At 35.6% G+C, this 20,000-nt stretch overlaps 2 long non-coding RNA genes across 2 annotated transcripts; one reads left to right on the forward strand and one right to left on the reverse strand.

Moving 5' to 3' along the window:
- Window positions 1-6,512: 6,512 nt before the first annotated feature.
- Window positions 6,513-7,808, reverse strand: LOC109068339. Its single transcript, XR_002014002.2, has 3 exons — window positions 7,141-7,808; window positions 6,670-6,736; window positions 6,513-6,545 (listed from the first exon to the last, which is right to left on the reverse strand). It is a non-coding gene; the product is annotated as an uncharacterized LOC109068339 (long non-coding RNA).
- Window positions 7,809-10,351: 2,543 nt separating this feature from the next.
- Window positions 10,352-12,562, forward strand: LOC109069731. The gene is made up of 5 exons (XR_006160637.1): window positions 10,352-10,688; window positions 10,883-10,970; window positions 11,848-11,901; window positions 12,021-12,140; window positions 12,285-12,562. It is a non-coding gene; the product is annotated as an uncharacterized LOC109069731 (long non-coding RNA).
- Window positions 12,563-20,000: the final 7,438 nt, after the last annotated feature.

A 20,000-nucleotide genomic window follows, 5' to 3' on the forward strand; every position in this document is an offset into this window, starting at 1 on the left:
TTACTGACTAGATGCGCATGATCATATCGTCAGATATATCGCCCAGCCCTAATATGTGCGCTGGCTGAATTAACATAACTTTTATTCATATCTTTCACATCTACTGCAGTCAGATTCACCGTGTTTTCTCTGAAATGAATCACTTACATGGCTGGGGCACTTGTAATGACACATCAAGGATGTTAAGAGGCTAAAAGCAGGTTTAAAACTTGCCCCATTTAAGTCAACAGGGTGCAAATTTTAAAAAGAGGATAACACAGTGTAGGCAACACCAATTTTTGTCATTGTTCTCTGTACTGACAGCACTCCAAATTTACAAAAAAAAAAAGGGTCTCAATGTTAAAATTGACCGGAGTTCTCCTTTAACAAGCGGCTCCAGATTTTACACGTGATAACATCACAGTTTGAGTCTTCTCTAGTTTGTGGCTTTGGGAGAGAGTAGCTCATGTTCACAACAGAATAAGGATAAATGCCCAAAAAGTTTATGGGGTTAGATTTCGGTCACAATTCTGCGTGCGCAAGATCACATTTTGAGCATGCGAATGGGCATTTCGCACGTGTGTGAACCGAGTTTTTGCGGAGAAATATCTGTCTCTCAGATAATAAAATATTTCGAGCGTACAAAAATCAATTTTGCTTTTTAAAATAAGTATTTGGATGTGTGCAGATGTTCTCTTTCGCATGTGCAAAGTTTCACTTTCTTGCTCCTCTCATACCAGCCCTGAGTGCTCTCTAAGCGCAGACGGCTCGCTTGCTCAACACAACCCAGCGTTACAATATGCCATAATTCCAGCCAATCAGAGATGAGGCTGCTAAATTGTGATTGGCTGGCTTGACAATCGATCACAAGACTCCCTGCATCACCGACCGTGGAAGAGGAGAAAAATACATGATGGGAAGATGTTTGTTTAATTTGTTTAAAGGGTTAGTTAACCCAAAAATGAAAATTCTGTCAGTAATTACTCACCCTCATGTTGTTCCAACCCCGTAAGACCTTCGTTCATCTTTGGAACACAAATTAAGATATTTTTGATCAAATCTGAGAGCTGGATCACTCCACCATAGACTTCTATAGACGTTGCTGGCCCAGAAAATGTATTAAAGCCATCTTTAATATAGTCCAAGTGACTACAGTGACTCAATCTTGAGTTTATAAAGTGACGAGAATACTTTTTGTGCACAAAAAGTAAAAAAATAAAAAAATAACGACTTTATTCCACTATTCATTTCGTTCTCTCTGGGCCTCGAGTGTTTTCACGTAGTTCGATAGCGCAGCACGTCTGTGTTGTACGTCACACGCACCACACACATGACCAGCGTCGGCCAATAGTGAGCCTACGTGTGACCAGCGTGTGACGTACAACACAGACGCGCTGCGCTATCACACTACTTGAAAAGACTCGAGGCCCAGAGAGAAGGAAATGAATAGTGGAATAAAGTTTTTTTTTATTTTTTTTTGCACAAAAAGTATTCTTGTCGCTTTATAAACTTAAGATTGAGCCACTGTAGTCACTTGGACTATATTAATGATGTATTTAATAAATTTTCTGGGCCAGCAAGTTATAACGTCTATAGAAGTCTATGGTTGAGTGATCCAGCTCTCAGATTTAATCAAAAATATCTTAATTTGTGTTCCGAAGTTGAACGAAGGTCTTACGGGGTTGGAACAACATGAGGGTGAGTAATTACTGACAGAATTTTAATTTTTGGGTTAACTAACCCTTTAATGGCTTGAACACTTCAATTTAAGTTCAAATGTCAAATCAAATCGTACTATTACTGTACATATTGGCATGTCCCAGTGTTTCCTTCACCTCAAGTGGTAGTTCTAACTCCTTTCTGAACTTCAAGTTATTTAATTAACATTAATGAAATATGAATGTGACCGAGTTGGGGTCTCAAATGTTACACATTTTCAGAAATGAAGATGGACAGACTTTTCCCCTTTTAATGAGATATGTGTGTAAAAACGGTACATCACTCGCATCAGAATAAAAAAAGCCATCAAATGTAGGCCTACGGTTGAAATGCAATGTAATAACGTTAAAATAATAATCTACTTCATATCCTTGGAATTATTTAAACAAAAACATTCACTGCAGAGATGTTCTATAAAAACAACTATCGTACAAAAAATATATACTGTATTTTCTTATATACTATTTAGGATGGATAGTGTGCACATTGGGATGCAGGCTTGTTCCCCTCAATTTGATCTGACATCTGAAAAATACAGCAGTGATGTGGATATTAATCATTTTAAAATGTGCGCTTTATGTGGGTCTTTTCCAGGATATGACACGTTGATGAAGTATTAGACATGTATTTGATATTTGTTTTAGTTAAATTAAATGTTATATTAATTAAAGGTGCTCTAAGTGATGTCACACGTTTTTTAGGCCAAAACATCTTTTGTCACATCCTGCAAACATCTCCTCACTATCCGCTAGCTGCCTGTCCCCTGAACACACTGTAAAAAAACACGGTCTCTCTAGACACCACAGGCTCCACAAACAACAAGAAAAAACAAACTGGGCCACACACACACACACACACAATAACAAACTGTTACAGCCAATAACCGACAAGAAAGATTTGGGGGTGGGGGTTTGGGGGGCTTAGTGCACGGATGAGGAGGAGGGAGGGTCTAGCTAGCCTCTGTTTTGTTTGACAACAATTCGAACGTCAACAAGAAGTTACGACTCCTGGCATTGCTTAGAGCACCTTTAAGTATCTGTCTTTACATTCTGAGTAATGCTGAAACGTTTTAACTTAAATCAAGAAAGAGACAGCTGTATGTGGGTCGCAGGTGTGTGTGTCGCATTGAACAGTACGTCGCGCCAGTTGTGTGTGGCCTTGCTATGCTGACCAGCAGCATTGAGGGGTACTATCTCTGGGTATGATCTGCAATGGAAAATGGAGCACGGCCAGAGCAGGTACTGGTAATAGAAAATGCACATAGGCTTAAAACACGGTCAAGTCCTTCAGTCAAAAACAATAGAAGCTAAGTTTTTTCCAGTTACAAACAAACAAGTTCATATATAATCAGTATTAATATACAGATGTGAATGTTCATTTGGCAGATTGATATTCACCCACGTCCTTTCAGAATTCCAACAATGGCTATGATCCTCTGTAGTGGCTCTCGCCAGGCCTTGTCCTGAAAAATAGATAAGATGTATCATGCTTGTAAAAATTCCTACACATCAACAGTGGCCACATTGTTTTTTTGTTTTCATCGGCAGAGAAGAGCCATTAGGTTGCCGCTTAACAATAATTGCAGTTTGGAACTTGAATGAAAATTGAGCATGAACAAACTTTGCCTCTATTACTGCTTCTAATGCAGGAACATTAAGGGGTTAACATTTCTTAAAAGGGTTCAAGCTGCTGTGTAAATGTGATCAACAAAATCTTAAAACCACTTGTAAAACTATCCTATCACTGCTATGCTGATGACACTCAACTCTACTTCTCATTCCAACCAGATGACCCGACGGTAGTTGCTCGCATTTAAATTATTGAATTTAGAGTCTGAGTGACATTTTCAAGCTGGATGAATGACCATCACCTTCAGCTCAACCTTACTAAGACTGAACTGCTGGTGGTTCCAGCTAACCCATCGTTTCATCACAACTTTCAACCTTACTAAGACTTCGTCAACCATAACTCCTTTCCAGGACAGCCAGAAACCTAGGAGTTGTGATGGATCATCAGTTAAGCTTCACAGACCATATTGCTACAACGACCCGGTCCTGCAGATTTTGCCTTATACAACATTAGGAAGATTAGACCCTTCCTGTCAGAGCAAGCCACCCAACTTCTTGTCCAAGCTCTTGTTCTCTCCAGACTGGACTATTGTAATGCTCTTCTGGCAGGCCTTCCTGCATGTACTATCAAGCCTCTACAACTGATCCAGAATGCAGCAGCGAGGGTTGTCTTCAATGAGCCAAAAACAGCTCATGTGACTCCTCTCCTCATCAGGTTACACTGGCTACCAGTAGCCGCTCGCATCAAATTCAAGGTACTGATGCTTGCCATACAAGACGACCACTGGCACGGCGCCAACATACCTAAACTCAACTAGTTCAGTCTTATGCGCCCTCCAGAAGTTTGCGCTCTGCAAGTGAACGACGTCTTGTGGTGCCATCCCAAAGAGGTTCAAAAATCACTCTCACGGACTTTTTCTGGACTGCGCCCAGCTGGCAGTCAGTAGATTTCCTAGTGTTGATGCCAGTTTTTTTTATATTTGAAATATTAGCAACATCTAAAGACTCATCTTTTTTGCCTGCACTTAACCAACTAATACTAGTACTTACCTTTTCTTTTTCTTGGTCTATCATATCAAAAAAAAAAAAAAAAAAAACCCTGGCTACGTGTTCTGTACTAGACTAACTGAGACTTGCCATAGCACTTGTATACCGTTGGTTTCTCTCGTTGATCTGATTGTTTCTACTGTTCTCATTTGTAAGTCGCTTTGGATAAAAGCGTCTGCTAAATGATTAAATGTAAATGTAAATGTAAAACTGACTGTAATCAAGTGTGATTTTGGCACAAACCTTTGGCAAGAGACTGAGTTTAATTATTCTGACTCGCAGTACAATTATTGAATTTAGAGATGGGTCATGATTTTCGAATTTTCATTCATTGTCAAGTGGAATAGTTTGTTTTTATTGCAGAGTTTATAAAGTAAATTAAAGAGTAGAAAAGGTAAATAATCTTCACATGTATTAAGCTGGAACCAACAAATGTTTTACATGAGGAATTACTATTATCAAAATAGTTATCGCTTTAAGTATTGATGGCATGCACTTCTGTCCATACAAACTCCGCTGTTCTACGCTCTAGTCAGAGATTACTCCAGGAACACTTTAATAGGCCAAGAAGAAGCAAATAAATGTATTAAGTATAACGAGGTTAGGTTACTTCAAATGTCCATCCTATTAAAAATGGCCAAAAGAGTATTGTATTTCGCCAGATTTAATAGTGTAAACTATATTGTATATTCAAGCACGAATGAGAACCGTTTCGAGAAAACATATACAGCAGAAAAAAAAGGAATATTCGAATGTCAAATTTTCAAATCGAATACCAACCCACTGAACGAATATTCTAGTCCAGCCCTATCTACAATATTCAATAATGACAGTAAAGTAGACCGTTCTAGGTCAATTCACTGCAGTAATTCCTCTCTCAACCAGTAGAAAATGCATTGAACACCTGACTATGCATTAAAAAAATATGAATGAAAAAAAAAAAAAAGTGGAAAAACCGGCATATTTTAAAAAAAACCCGCCGAGAACTAATTCAGCGACTTACTTGTCAAACACTCACCCAGAAGTTGTTGAAGTAAGTTAACTAGTCCAATCTGTCAAAAACTATGGATAAGGAGGATATGAAAGTTCATGTTAAATCGTTATTTTCACTCACGATGAGTCTGGTTCACTATAAAGGAGAACAAACTTAGTCAGCTGAGAAAGTTAAAATCCAGGCATGTGTATAACTAGGAGGTAACGTTACATTACGCGCAGGTTACAGGTAAAGTATTTACGTTACCAGTAATTTAACGTTACTTTAATGGTAGGAGCAACGTAGCGTTATGAAGTTTCCTAGATTAATAGTATTCGTATCAAGCTAACGTTAATGTTAACTGACTGAATGTGCCACTGCTAACGTTAAGTTAAAAACAAACTGCCACTGAGACAAGTCTTTGTCAGGTCCTAACTTAACATTACGTTAACTAAGTTAAACCATAGACTGTATAAAACAAGGTTCCAACCTGCAATAGCCTTTTATTTAATGTTAACTTAACTGTTACTTGTTTGCAAGAGGCAACAGTAACTTGTAAGATGTAACATTAAGTTAACAGCTAACGTTATTAAATTAATGTTAGTCAACCACAGGTATTTAACGTTAATGTTATGATGGCTGATGCAGGTTTCACATTCAGGGCTAACGTTAATAACGTTTTAACTTTATTAGGACCGGCATAATGTTACATTTGCTAAAGATAGACAGACTTTTATAAGGTTAATACATAACATAACGTTACAAACGGTTGGTTTTAACGTTAGCCCTGCTGACTCGACATAATGTTAACTGACATATTAAAATTGTAAAATGTATTAAAAAAAAAAGCTGCCGCACTTAACAAGCACTTTTGACATTGTGAGGAAACATATAAATATATATATTATTTATATGAAATTGATTTAAATTGTAAAAAACGTTTGCCATTATTACATTCACATAACATGAACTGAGTAATGTCATCTTTGAGACTGTTAGTTATTACATGATTAAAAATGTAAACATACACTTAAAGCATGGGAATCCCATCAGAAATGTGTATCATAGCAAGGGGAAGCACACAAAACAAAAGCCAATTTGTACACCAAAATCAAATAACCCTAACCCCATCAAATAATTTTACCTGCAGCCGCATTTATCCTATTATGACACGTCTGAGGGTCTTTCCCTTAATGGTGTCCAGTGATTAAAGAAAGGACTGGTGAAAGGTGACATGAATCTCCCCTTTCAGTGCGCCACTTCAGCAGAAGAAAGAAAAAGGACAGAAAGTTACTCAGACTTTCTATCAGTAACATTATGAAAATCATACTAATACTAACCTAGTGTAGGTTTTCGAACAGTACGTGGGTAAAATTGACTTACGTTGGTGAATCATGGGTCTTTCTGTTGGGTGTTCTCCCCCGATAAAAATCTTATTACAAAGCTTGATCTAAAAAAAAAAAAAAAGAATAAACAAATATCTTTTCAATATCGTTATCAGTGTTTGAAGAGGTTATGTAAACATACTTCTAAAGAATAAATGACGGTTTTATCACTTTACACATTGCCACGCTTTTTTTTACCTCTCATGCGTTTGAGTTTTAAACTAACGTTAGCTGACAACATAAACACATAACGTTAACTTACCAACAACAAAACACAGCAATGTCAGATGGTACTAACACATGAAATACGTGCTAATATCGCTACGCTAATAGTGAAGCAGTACAAAAACACACACAGAGATAACTTATTTATCTTACGAGGCTGCAGTAACGTTAAGATGACAGTTAAGTTACCCGTGTCCCTAAACGTTAATGTTAGACTGTTAAGGACTGAAAAATGTTTTCTTACCTGATATCGCCAGTATTTACAGACCACGTACGACCCCTTCCTCTGTTCACATTCCAGCTTTTGATCTTCATTGTCATATCAACTAAAATTCGCTCAAAATGTAAGAATTCAACAGGCAGATATAAAATAATCCAGGTCTGACCGAGTAATCAACGCAAAGCAGCTGCTCCGACCGAGATTAACGGACATATTTTCAAATTTAAAATAGGCGCGCAGAGCCGCGCACATTCTCATTGGACAGTTTCCTGTAAAACAGACAGATTAACCAATCATGCTCAAAGTAAAACGGCGAAACAACCAATAACAATAGCAATAGTTTGCGCGAGTTAACGCAGCTGTGTATTAAGTTTTATTTGCAGTCTGTATTATTATTTAATTAATTGGTCAAATGACATGACAGTGTATGAATACAAATGTAATAATGCAATGTAAACTGTTAGGCAAGCGGACAAAATTGTAAATTCACACAAAATCACATAAGGCAAAAGGTTTCTGCTGCACTGCTCTCTTGAGGGTGAAACTATTATTGTTAATAATGATAATAATTGTATTTTAACATATACATTGAAGAGCTGTTATGATCAAAAAATCATTAAATGCTAATTAATTATCATAATAATACGTTAAAAGGCAGAAACACTTCTAAATCAACGTTGAATTTTTTACAAGATCTGTATGTCAACATAATGTTTTCAACAACATACAATATAAATATCTATATTTATGTTGTATGTTGTTGAAAAAAATTATGTTATTTCAACGTACAGATCTTGTAAAAAATTCAACGTTGATTTAGAAGTGTTTTTGTTAACCTTTTTAAACCATGATGTAGCATTAAACGTTATTTCAACATTGTTTCAACGTTGAAACAACAACTGAAATTATTTCAATCATATTTCAACGTTGAAGGTAGGTCATGTGCCGGTTGGGTAAATATATTAAATTACCTTTAGTGATATCTAAAGCACAGAGACTAGAAAAACAATTACGATGTTTGTTTACACGGTTGTGTAATGTTTCAACCATTTTAATGTCTACAATTCCTTCACCCCCAGTTTACCAAAGCTCAAGTTTATGCTACAAGAGGCTTAGTTGAACTGTTGAGCCCCAGAATAAATTCCTAGTCTTTCACACATTGCTCACCTATTGTAAATTAAAAATATATATAGCCCCATTGTAAAGCTTTATTCATAGTGTGGCTGTTTGTTCCCATCAACTGAGGCCTAATGATTTCACTGCAGTGTGGGCCTTGAATTTTGTTGAATATAGTTTGATTTTGTTTATTAATGATTAAACGTTTTTAAAGTGGACATGTGTCAATATAGTCTATGGTCAATACGATAACAGAAAAACACTGTCAGGGCAGCATTTCAAACAGACAAAAAGGACAATGTCCTTAAAAGCCAAGCCAAAAGAGGACATATCAGCACACAAGATTCAAGAGTCCTTTCACACCAACAGGCAGACAGGCATTAGGAGGTTAGTGTCCAGCATTCTTGAGCCTGGTTGTCTTGCGGGAAAAAAAACTGTCCCAAAGCATGATGATCAGAGATTTGAGGCTGCAGCACCACTTGCCAGACAGCAGCAGCTGAAACAGTCCACGGGTGGGGGCTGAAAATGTTGCCACTCAATTTTTTCTCTGCCACTTATGAAATTTTTACAGAACACTTCAGAATTGTAAAGACTGAGTAAGCGCCTGACAGTAGAAACACTGGATATATGATGCATAAACAATCAATGACTATTCTTGATTTAAGAATTTTATATTAAACTTAAGCTGTGCAATTATTTCCTGTACAATAACTGTATATTTAGTTACACTGCAACAATACCTCCTGCTGTATTCATCCATCTTTCAAGGCAATATTTTAGATCTGTGTCTGTAGTATAACACACAGTAATTATTGTTCAATTTTTATTTACAGCATATCTGCATGAAAGGTATCCTACATAGCTGTTTTTTTTATTTTTATTTTATGTATATATTTTTTATCTATCACTCTTGTATCTGCACTTGTTGAATCTTAAGCTGAAGTGGCCAGCAAAGTTTATCTTTGCTTCTGAAAAATAATATTTCTTAATTGTATATTTCTGCATTGGTGGCAGGGGACTTGGAAGTTTTAAATTTACCCTGTATTTGATAGGTGTGAGGTGCTAATTTCATTCCTGTCTGCATGCCATGTAACTGACATCAGAAGCCAGAGTTGATAAGACACTACAGACACCAGCAAAGTAGGTACTGGGAAAAGAGCCCCAGGCCAGCATCTGTAATAGACTTTGGGGCTCATGGGCCCATGGGCTCCGTGAAAGTGGGATGAAGATCGCAAGATGGCCATTAATGACTGAAGTCAAAGACTTCTAACATGTCAGGGTAGTGCAAGCTTGTTTTACTCCATTCTGGCTGTCTGGCTTTCTGGCTGTCTCTGTTCTAAATGCCTGTGTACTGGTATTGTCATTCTGTATTTAGGCTATGTTAGGGGAGTGGGCCTATGCATGATGTGAACTGGCTGCATTGTACTTTTGCCAAATCATTCCTCTGACCAAAACATGATGATCATATAGTGGGATGTTGTACAATCATAAACATTAACTGATGAGTTTATCACAGACTTGGGCATGTGCACCATGCACTTTTGGACTAAAACAGATACATCAAATCAATGTTTTCTCTGCACCAATTTTTAGGTGAAAAGGTGAAAGGATTTTCATTTATAAAAAAAAATAATAATAATCTTTGGGCAAAAAAAAAAAAAAAACTTCGTTAGGTTAGCAAATGCTGTTATGCTATTTTTTCATAAGCTAGCAATAAGCTTTACGTTTTACGCACCTAATCGCACTTACTCTTAACAGTAGCTCTATTTATAATGATGACTTTAGTTGTAAAGGCACAAATTGCCTCTCTGAGGACTTTAAAGTTTTCTAAGTCTAAGTCTAAGGTAACAAGCCATTGCTCAATTTGTCTTTTATTGATATTTTTTGCTAAGTTACTGTGTCCCTTATCTTTCTGTTTTTGTATATTATAGAGAATCCTGATACAGCAGGACAGGATGATTTGTGAAAACAGGAAGAAAGTGTGGTCAATATGTCAGTTTCATGATTACCAATGTAAATAATTTGTTAATATGTTAATTTGTTAATATGTAAAATGTTAATAATTGCATACATTCGGTTCGATTATATGTTCCCAAGCATTAAAAGGTACATATACAATATCAAGAGCCAGCCCTGATTGGCTGCTTGATTTTCAAATTAAAAGAACGTCCAGTTGGCGGTCTTTCTTTCGGCGGAGACGAAGTCATAGCACGTAACAGGGCAGTAAAATCAGCAGTGTAATATTTGCAGTGTTAAAAGTTATTAATTCGCAAAGATTTGAATTAACAATCCACAGTGTTAAACAGTACTCGTGTTCAGTGTTGTTATATGGTGTAATTTCACTTTTACATTAAAAGTGCGAAATAAAAGACCCGCCGAATTGTCTGGACTCCGCCCTTCAGTGACTGGTGCCTCGCGAAGCGACAACGCCATCTTTTCTTCGAGCGACCGAGACGGTAAGCTGGACTGCTTTTCTCTTGATAAAAGTTCACTGGAAAAACATTTTTGTTGATAATTTAACTCGAAATATGATTTGGTGGTGAACACATTTAGAAATTACTAACCGCGAGTGTTTTGTCAGGGTCAGTGTTAAGTTCGTTCGTTAATTTATGTTATAACGTTATATGCTTTACGCTTCTTTTATTTTTAGTTGGTCGTCCTCTCGCCTCTGTTCCCTCCTCGGCCTGGGGTTACTGCGAATCTGGCGCTGAAGACTGAAGCTGCTAACGTTATATTCGGTAGGTTTTCTTCTAAAATGAGATAATTCATCAAATGGTAAATGCATTTGTTTTTGAAAGCATTAAGTGCGGCATTTCGCTGTTTCCATGCTTTGAAACGGTAATAGTGTGAGTGTTAAACATTACGCGCAAACATCTTTTTTGTGACGCACAACACCGTGTAGAAGTGTCCGTCTCGCCGCTGCAGATGTGCAGTCTTTCTGCAGACAGAGCTGCTATAACGAGGAACATTTACCAAACATTTGATTGACGTTATCTAATGCAATAGTCTGAAATTAGAGCACGTTTAAAAACTTCTATTCGCTACTGTCTTGCGTTGCTTGTTCTCAGAGCTGAATATCATGTCTATCGTGTCGTCATATCTGCGTCAAGACACAAACGCGCTTCCGTGAAGTGTTTCTTATGATGAGTAACGTTTCGTTTATGCAAGTATCGTGAAAGTACGCAGCCCCGCACGTCACTTGTAGGAGAAAAACATACAATCCGTCCCGTCAGTTTGTAAACCGTACTCACGAATTCTTAAACCGTTCCCTCGGTTTAACAAAAAGTGTCGGTTTATAAACTGACGGGACAGATTGTATGTTTTTCTCCTACAAGTGACGTGCAGGGCTGCGTATGAATGTGAGTTAAAGGTAGGTGAAACTGTAAATCTTCAGTTGTGTTTCAAAGATAACAAAAGTCTTGGCTGAGTAAACTGATTAACTTTTCATTTTTTAACGAATCCTGTAATAAAAGTATATGGCCATATGTGTCACCCGAGATGCGTGCTAATGCCAGGTTGTGAACAGAGCCACTGTGTGACTACACAATCAACTTAGCAGAATGGTTCCTGAGAGAGATGTTGTCATTAATTGTTTTTCTTTTCTTTTTTTTCAAGAAGCCTCAGAAGACCTTCAAGGATCCAGTTGACCTCTGTATCAGCTGTTAAGAAGTATGAAACAGATTGTCTAAGTTTAGGCTATATTTCAGAATAAGAATATCTATATTCTTGTTGTATCTATATTCTGTGTTCATGCATTTTTTGCTGAATTTGTCATATCTGTTATTTAGAATGGGACAGTTATATTGCTTCAATTGGTCTCCTACTTCATTTGTTTTTACCATCATTACAAGGCTGCAAGGGATCTGGAAAAATGTCATCCTGTCAAGCTGAAAAACATCTTCAAAAAGGTACATTTGGACATTTCTGTCAATACCTATTGTCTGCCTAAAAATATTGCCAAATGGGTTGTATATGAAAAACACATTTAATATTAAAAAAAAAAAACAGTTGGAGAGCTGACCTTGAGTGTTACTTTTGTCTTTTATCTGCAGGCACTAACAAGAACAGCTTGATTGCAGAGAAAGAGACCACACAGCCATACACGCTCACTGATGGGACGATGAGGAACATCATTCATGGATGCTACACAACTCAAATCTACACGTCATATTTGTTCATGTCTAGGTAAATTTGATGATTTTGTGTTTTATTAACTACTTTGTTTCTGTGCAACACTTAATGAATGTGACTGACTAATTAACCTCTACACATCTTGTATATGCTTTAAAGTTGCCACTTTGCCCATTTGTTCAATAAATGTTGAAATGTATACATCTGTCTGAAGACTTTCCTGATTTTATTTCTATCCTTTTACATTAACTTTATTTTTATCATAATTAACATTATTTTTTTTGTTTGCACTGAAAAGAGGACATTATTAATTACGCTTAAAACAACAGCAGAGGTGTTAAATACCCCATAGTGTAAAATTTTGAACAGCAATAGCATGTGTAACACTTTACACTTGGAGTGTAATTTTTCTAGACATTTAAAATGAAATGTAAAATGAGAAAATGAAAAGGATTTAATTAAATTCTGATTTTAATTCAGGTGTGTTGTTATTATATTATATATATATATATATATATATATATATATATATATATTTTTTTTTTTTTTTTTTTTTTTTTTTTTTTACACCTTTAGAAATAACTGCAAATTACAAGCTAAAATACAAAACTTAGTTCTAGAATTTGCATTCAGAGAGAGTTTGACAGCAATTCCAACACAGCACATATGAGACCAAATTGAAAAAGCTGAAATGAACCTATGTATACACTGCAGAACAAATATTCCTCTGAAGAGTGTCTGACATGTATGTCTTGGATCGTTAATTTCAATTACTATCAAAAATGCTTTTGGAAAATATACCTCATACATTAATGGCAGAAGTCTATAGATATATTTTATTATTATTATTTTATAGTAAATAAAAGAAACTATGTAAACTCCATACAGTAATAGGAAAAGTATGTAGATATATCGGATAGCTGCTTTAAATTAAAACAAAGTTTATATTAAGTGAACTATGAATTATTGGGAAAAGTATGTAGATATATTGGATAGTTGCTTTTTAGTATTATAAAACAAAGTTTATATAGGTGAACTCCATAAATTAATGGGAAAGGTATGTAAATGTATTGGATAATTGCTTTTAATTACTATAAACATTTTTTTTTTATATAAAGTGAACTCCATGAATTTATGGAAACAGTATGTAGATATATTGGATAGTTGCTTTTAAGTATTATAAAACAATGTTTATATAAAGTAACCCTATACATTAATGGGAGAAGAATGTATATAAATTGGATAGTTGCGTTTAATTACTATAAAAGTGAGTTTATTCAAAATAAACCCCATACATTAATAGAGAAAGTCTGTAAATATATTGGATAGTTGCTTTTAATTACTATAAAAGTATGTTTATTCAAAGTAAACCCCATACATTAATGGGGAAAGTATGTAGATATATTGGATAAATGCTTGTAATTACTGTCAAATATTGTTTATATAAAGTAATGACTCTAAAAAATATGGCTTTGCAAGCTATTATAATGTGATCTTATTTTTTCTACAGTTCAAAAACTAAATTTAACAGGAATTTAATATTAATATATTTGATAATCCCATAAAATAAAAACCTAAAGCTTTTAAAATACGGTATTTTAAGTAATGTTATTTAATTTTTGTGTGTTTTACATCTAATAATCTGTACTTTGACAGGGAATTCTTGTGGATGTAATTGATAATGTTACGAATTTACCAAAGAATACTGTGTAAAAAACAGAAGACTTTAATTAATTGTATAATTTTAAGGTATTTCTACAATAATCTCAGGTTTATATGCAGATTTAGTCATTTGTTTAACATTCTACAGACTTTTTTTAATGAGATTTTCTTTTCATTCTTCAGCAGTGGAACGGTAAAAATACAGAAAATGTTTACAGTAAATATCTGTATTTAAAAAACAGAATTATTCCGTAGAATAACTTAAGGTTTTTTACTGTAATTTGACGGTAAGTGTTTGGCAACTTTGCTGCCAGACTTTTTACCGTTTTTTTTACGATTGTTTTTTTACATGCATTTTACCTTAAATTTAAGGTTTCACAGTAAAAAAAACACATAGTTGTCTTAATTTTAAATATGTGAATTTTCTTGTCTTTTTACATAGAATTTAATGTAATTTAACATTCAAGCCAATTAAACAAAAGAATAATCCTATAAAAAAGCCTATAATTTCTCATATGAATTTACAGATTATTACTTTTATTTTATGGTTAATGTTTTTAATAAAAGTTTTTTTCTGTATTTTAATGACATTTACACGTAATGTTAAAAAAACTGAAAATATCTGTAAAATAATACAGTATATTTCTGTGAAAAAACTTTTTTTTTTTTTACAGTGCAGACCTCCCGGTTTTCATCCAAAATATCTTAAATTGTTTTCCAAAGACGAATGAAGCTTTGGAACAATTTGGGTTTGGAACGACATGGGGGTAAGTGATTAATGACAAAATTGTAATTTTTGGGTGGAGTAGTATCCCTTTAATGTAGAGTAACTGCTAGCCTAGCTCATTACATTTTCCAAGTTGCTTGCCCAACATTGGTTCTCTGTAACCTAAATATATTTGGAAAAATGGTAGAGAACAAGATTTTTTATTTTTTTTATTTATAAAGAACAAGATTCTTCATTAGAATGATTTTCACATAACAGTAGTCAACTGACAATTGAAAGGTTTTCAGTTGTTTTCAATTTATTTTTGTCTTTATTTAATTTCATTTAAATCATTTCTAAATTCATCTTAGTCCCTTAAATAATAAAAATAATATAGGTGTTTAAATAAATTTGATGAATTATCACAATTAGTCTTAATTAAAAAAATGCAAATAACTGAACCAAAATATGATGTTACTGAAATTAATAAACAATAAAGTCGAATCACATGTAATGTATGTCATTTATAATGTGTTTCACCATAAATTGAAGGAGGCATTTTAAATGTATCTTATGTAGTTGTATAATATAATCTGTCAATGTAAATTATATTGCAATTCATATTCCCAGCGAGTGAACAGTACAGTATGTATGTTAATGTCTGAACCAGAATGACATTGTGAGAGATGGTTAAAGTGCATTAAGACAGGGCAGGCAGAATCACCCTCTGGCAGAAGAGAGCAAATCTCAGTTTATTTACACCTCGGCATCACACATACACACACCGCAAATGCACACAAGGTTGTATTTCCCAACCACATGAAAAAGAGCCAAGTCGAAACAATTGCTGGCCGGACTGAAGCTAATTACCCACATAAGACCAGCGCTGACCTCACTCAAAAACTGCCTACAGCTAGCATAATGTTAACTCACTCTTACGTACAGCAGGCTCTCTCTCTCTCTCTCTCTCTCTCTCTCTCTCTCTCACACACACACACACACACACACACACACACACACACACACACACACACACAACACACAACATCATCATGGCCTCGCTCTCTTGAACTCATGGCAGAAAGCGTAGTCTTCTCCATTGACTCCCAGAGTGTTATAAACCCATAACCTCAACACTGCTGCAAACATACAAAACTGCTCTTTGAGAAACAAGATAGGTCACTGAGACGTCTGATCTGTGCTACAAGCAGGTTTACCTTTTTATGGTTGGTTTTATGGTTTAATGATAAGATGAATGATTTGATCTTGCCTTATTTGTATTTGTCATTAACTAGTCTATTCAGTCGGTTGGTATTGAAATTCTGTTTCTAAGCTACAAGCTACTCACAAGTAAAGCTACCCTTTTGACAAGTAGTTAACGACACATAAAGCTACTAAAGCTACAGTGACCATATTAAACTTGAACAGATACATTTACAACAAATACAACTAAAACAGCTACATTAGAAACCATGCAAAATTTTAATAACTGAATCATGTAAACTGACTGTTGCTACTTTTTTGAGTTTGTGCAGGTCTGTTTCGCAGACCAGTGACATAAGATATTTAGACCTGTTTGAAAACAGTTCTAAAATTTCATTTAGTGATTCAAGTGCCATTGAAATGACACACTTCTCCTTTAATAGCTTTTGCTTCAGAAGTGTTTCCTTGGAAAAACGTGTGCTTAATTGTACTGAATGTGCACTTGTAGTATACTTGCAGATAAAAGAGACGATATTAATGAATTAAAAGGCCCCTTAAGTGTACTTAGAGTACACACATTCATGACCCAGTTTTAAATGTACTTTTAAAAAAGTGCACTTTCTAATAACGTCAAATTAAATGTTTTTATATCATTGTTTTTTAATAATCTTCTTTTATGTTTTAAAGAAGTACACTTTTGATGTGGTGAATAACACCTACTGTAACTGTAATTTCATTTGATAATACAGTTAAAAGTTACAGTGTGTTTGGCAATACACTTAAACCATAGACATAATTTTGAAACCCACACAGCTCTTACCAGCTGGCCTCTATTAAACTCACCCCCCCTAAACCTCACTCCCATCTGGGTCATGGATCTCAAGCAGGGGTGTTCATATTCTCCTTCCAGAGATAGACTGATTAACCTCCCGCTCTGTGGCCTGGTGTCTGGCAGGGTCCGGTTTTAGCGACACATTCTTGGAGGATATGAATTCAGATTTGCTCTAAACTGATGCACTAAGCAAGACTGTGACCATATTAAACCCAATAAATCAAACAGGAAATATGATACTGATGTTTTCACAGCTCCCTTGGAGGGATTGACCATTGGTACGATGAAATCACTGCAGTATTTTGTGAACCTTGAACCTGTGAGTCACACAGACACAAACATCCTGATTGCTGTATTGTAGTTTACTAGACCAGATATGTCATTGAACAGGTGGCGTGTTTGTCAAGAGAGTGTGTGTGTATGTGTGTGTGTGTGTGTGTGTGTATGTGTGTGTGTGTGTAAAATGATTCATGCTGACTCAAAGTTTGTGTTTGAGCAGCAGACAGAGCGGCTGGCATCTTGAGGAGGTTTATCACAGAGCATTCTGTGTACCTTCTGAATTAACCCTGAGTCACAAAGCAGGCTGGGATTGAGACAGAGCCATAAAAGAGCCATCTGATAAGCTTTAATGAAATCTGGACCGCATGGCCTCTTGAAAACCACACCTCAAGACAAGACAGCCTGCTCCACACGTACAGCTGAACAGTGGCGGCGCTAGGGCTGGGCTTGATGGGCCTATAGCCCCGTCAGAAACTTGCTTAGCCCTGACACAGCCACCCCCCCCCCCACCCACCCAGGATTTCCTAATGATATTCCTGCTTTTTAATTGCCAGTGTCACTTGCATTAACATTGAAAAATAAACATTAAAACCTAAAAAAGAGGTCCCTAATAGGCTATGTGGGAGGGGACAGCGCGCTTTGGTACATTGTGCATTAGCGTTCATGTTAAGTTTAGTATCAACAGCTATCACGATGGAGTGCTATTTAATATCAAGTAAAAGACCGTGAATTTCAGACATTTTCGTTTTAAAATGAAAACAATCCTCTTCTACACTTGCGTTTTCACTGCATGTCACATGACCATTCATGCAGGTACAACAATAAGCATGATGTCATTGTTTAGACGGTCGAATGTGGGCAGACATGCCATTGTTTTCAAAAGTCTCAGTTTTCGTATGTTTACACTAAAATGCAACCTTGTCTGCAGCGTTTTCCGGAAGTCTCCATTTTTGAGGGTCGAAAATGTCAGAGTAGTGTAAATAACAGACGTAACCGTGGTAAACGCATAATGTAGCATCTGTCTGAAGTTCAGGATAGAGAGGAGTCTGTCGTCACACAAAGTAGCAACACTTAAAAAATAACTTATGTGGAAAAACTTTAAGAATTGTTGGCACTTTATCTGTTCTAAAAATTTCTTAGAATTTACAATGTTTTCTTGCCAGTTGTCATTGATAGTGACTGACACTTGATGGTCAAAAAAATGTGTAAATAGACGTGTAAAAAATAAAGAAATAAAAATAAAATAAAGTAGTAACAAAAGAAACAATTCTATCTGCGTTCATAAATTGTATGAATTTGTAAGTGTCATATTTGGCAGTTGGCATTAGAAGTTATATTAATAGTAACAGTACCACCGAAAAAAAAATCTAAAATATGCCTTTTTCGAAGCTGCAGTATATAAAAAAGTTGGCTGAATTTACATGCTTAGGTAGCAAAAGCTTTGACATTCATTATTTTCCATCAGTTTAATTGGTTTTTTAGCACCACCTCTGAACTGTTAAGCTTTTACGATGGTAACATTTTGTTTCAAAAATTGTGAAAGTTCTTCACATTATTTTAAGGAGATGCTATATTGATTTACTACGAATAAACATTGTAAAATAACTGCAGTATTTTAACAGAAACTGTGGTTGCAACAGTACATTTTTTAATGTTAGTGTCGCAAACTTTCATCAGGGTGGAACAGAACACTGATCTGTCATTCCTCAATTCCTGAGTATTTGCAATCATTAATGATCAGACCACAACCACCGCAGTGTTTAAAGCATGATTCACTCACTGTGAACGAACACTTACGCACACAATTCTCTTTCATTCTCTCTAGTTACAGTTTTGCAATCCTAAAGAATAAGACTTAAGATTTCCATTATGCTGAGTGAAACCCATTTTTCTTTTACACTTTTCCAAAATTCTTCAGACCATACAGTTTTGCGCAACATAAATAAACAACTGTTCCATGTCAGTGATTCCGAAACAAAGCATTGGATTTAAGAGTAGAATGGGACTGCCAAATCCAATACATTATCAGTCACCCACTCCTTTTCTATAAGGGGGGGGGGGGGGGGGGGGGGGGGGGGGGGGTTGTTTTCTTGTCTGATGATGTGAATTATCATGAATCATTCAATTTTTTTTTCTAAGTAACTGCTCTTAAGCAATTTATTCCTTATTATTATTTCCAATGGAATAAAATGAAACCAAATAGGAAATGTGTCAAATATGTCTCCATTTCTCTCTCTTTGTCCTATGGATCTGTTTACTGCATAGTACATACTATACCTGCATAAAATAAAACAAATGATGTGTAAAATAGGATAGCACAACCCAAACCATAGACATTTCCTAGTTTGCTAAAAAAAACAAAAAAAAAAACAAAGTACTGGAATTAACTAACCTTCCTGTCCAGCGTGTGTATATATCCAGACAGCTATATTGCACAACCAATTTGTTATGTACAGTATATAATGATTATTTTGTATTTTTAATCAAAACTTTGCTTTTTTAAATATAACTTTTGGCAGTCCGATCAAATAATGAAATTAAGAAAGAGGTAAAAATAGTAGATATTTCTTGAGGTTCATTTAACATGCTAGAAATGAGAGGTCAAGTTGAGCACACTGCATTGTGGTATACCCTGTACAATGTGCTCTTTTGTATACAAATTTTGTCAAATGCACTATAGGTCATCTGGTTACTCGGTGTACACACAAAATTTGCATACTGTGTACAGTACAAATAATATATAGTGAAGAAATGGTACCATCATTATGGCAGTATGCTATTCCCAAGCATAGACTCTCTCTCTCTTTCTTTTTCTCTCGCAGCTGGTGGATCTGTTTGGAGGCAGACGGTTGCCATGGTGCGGTTGCCATGTGGCTGGTGTCTGACTCAGACAGGCCCACACACTGTCAGTAGGAGGACAAGAGGTGAATCACTATGCTGGACGTGTGTGAGTGC

The sequence above is a fragment of the Cyprinus carpio genome, chromosome A8 (genome assembly GCF_018340385.1).
Source record: "Cyprinus carpio isolate SPL01 chromosome A8, ASM1834038v1, whole genome shotgun sequence".
NCBI classification, from domain to species: Eukaryota; Metazoa; Chordata; class Actinopteri; order Cypriniformes; family Cyprinidae; genus Cyprinus; species Cyprinus carpio.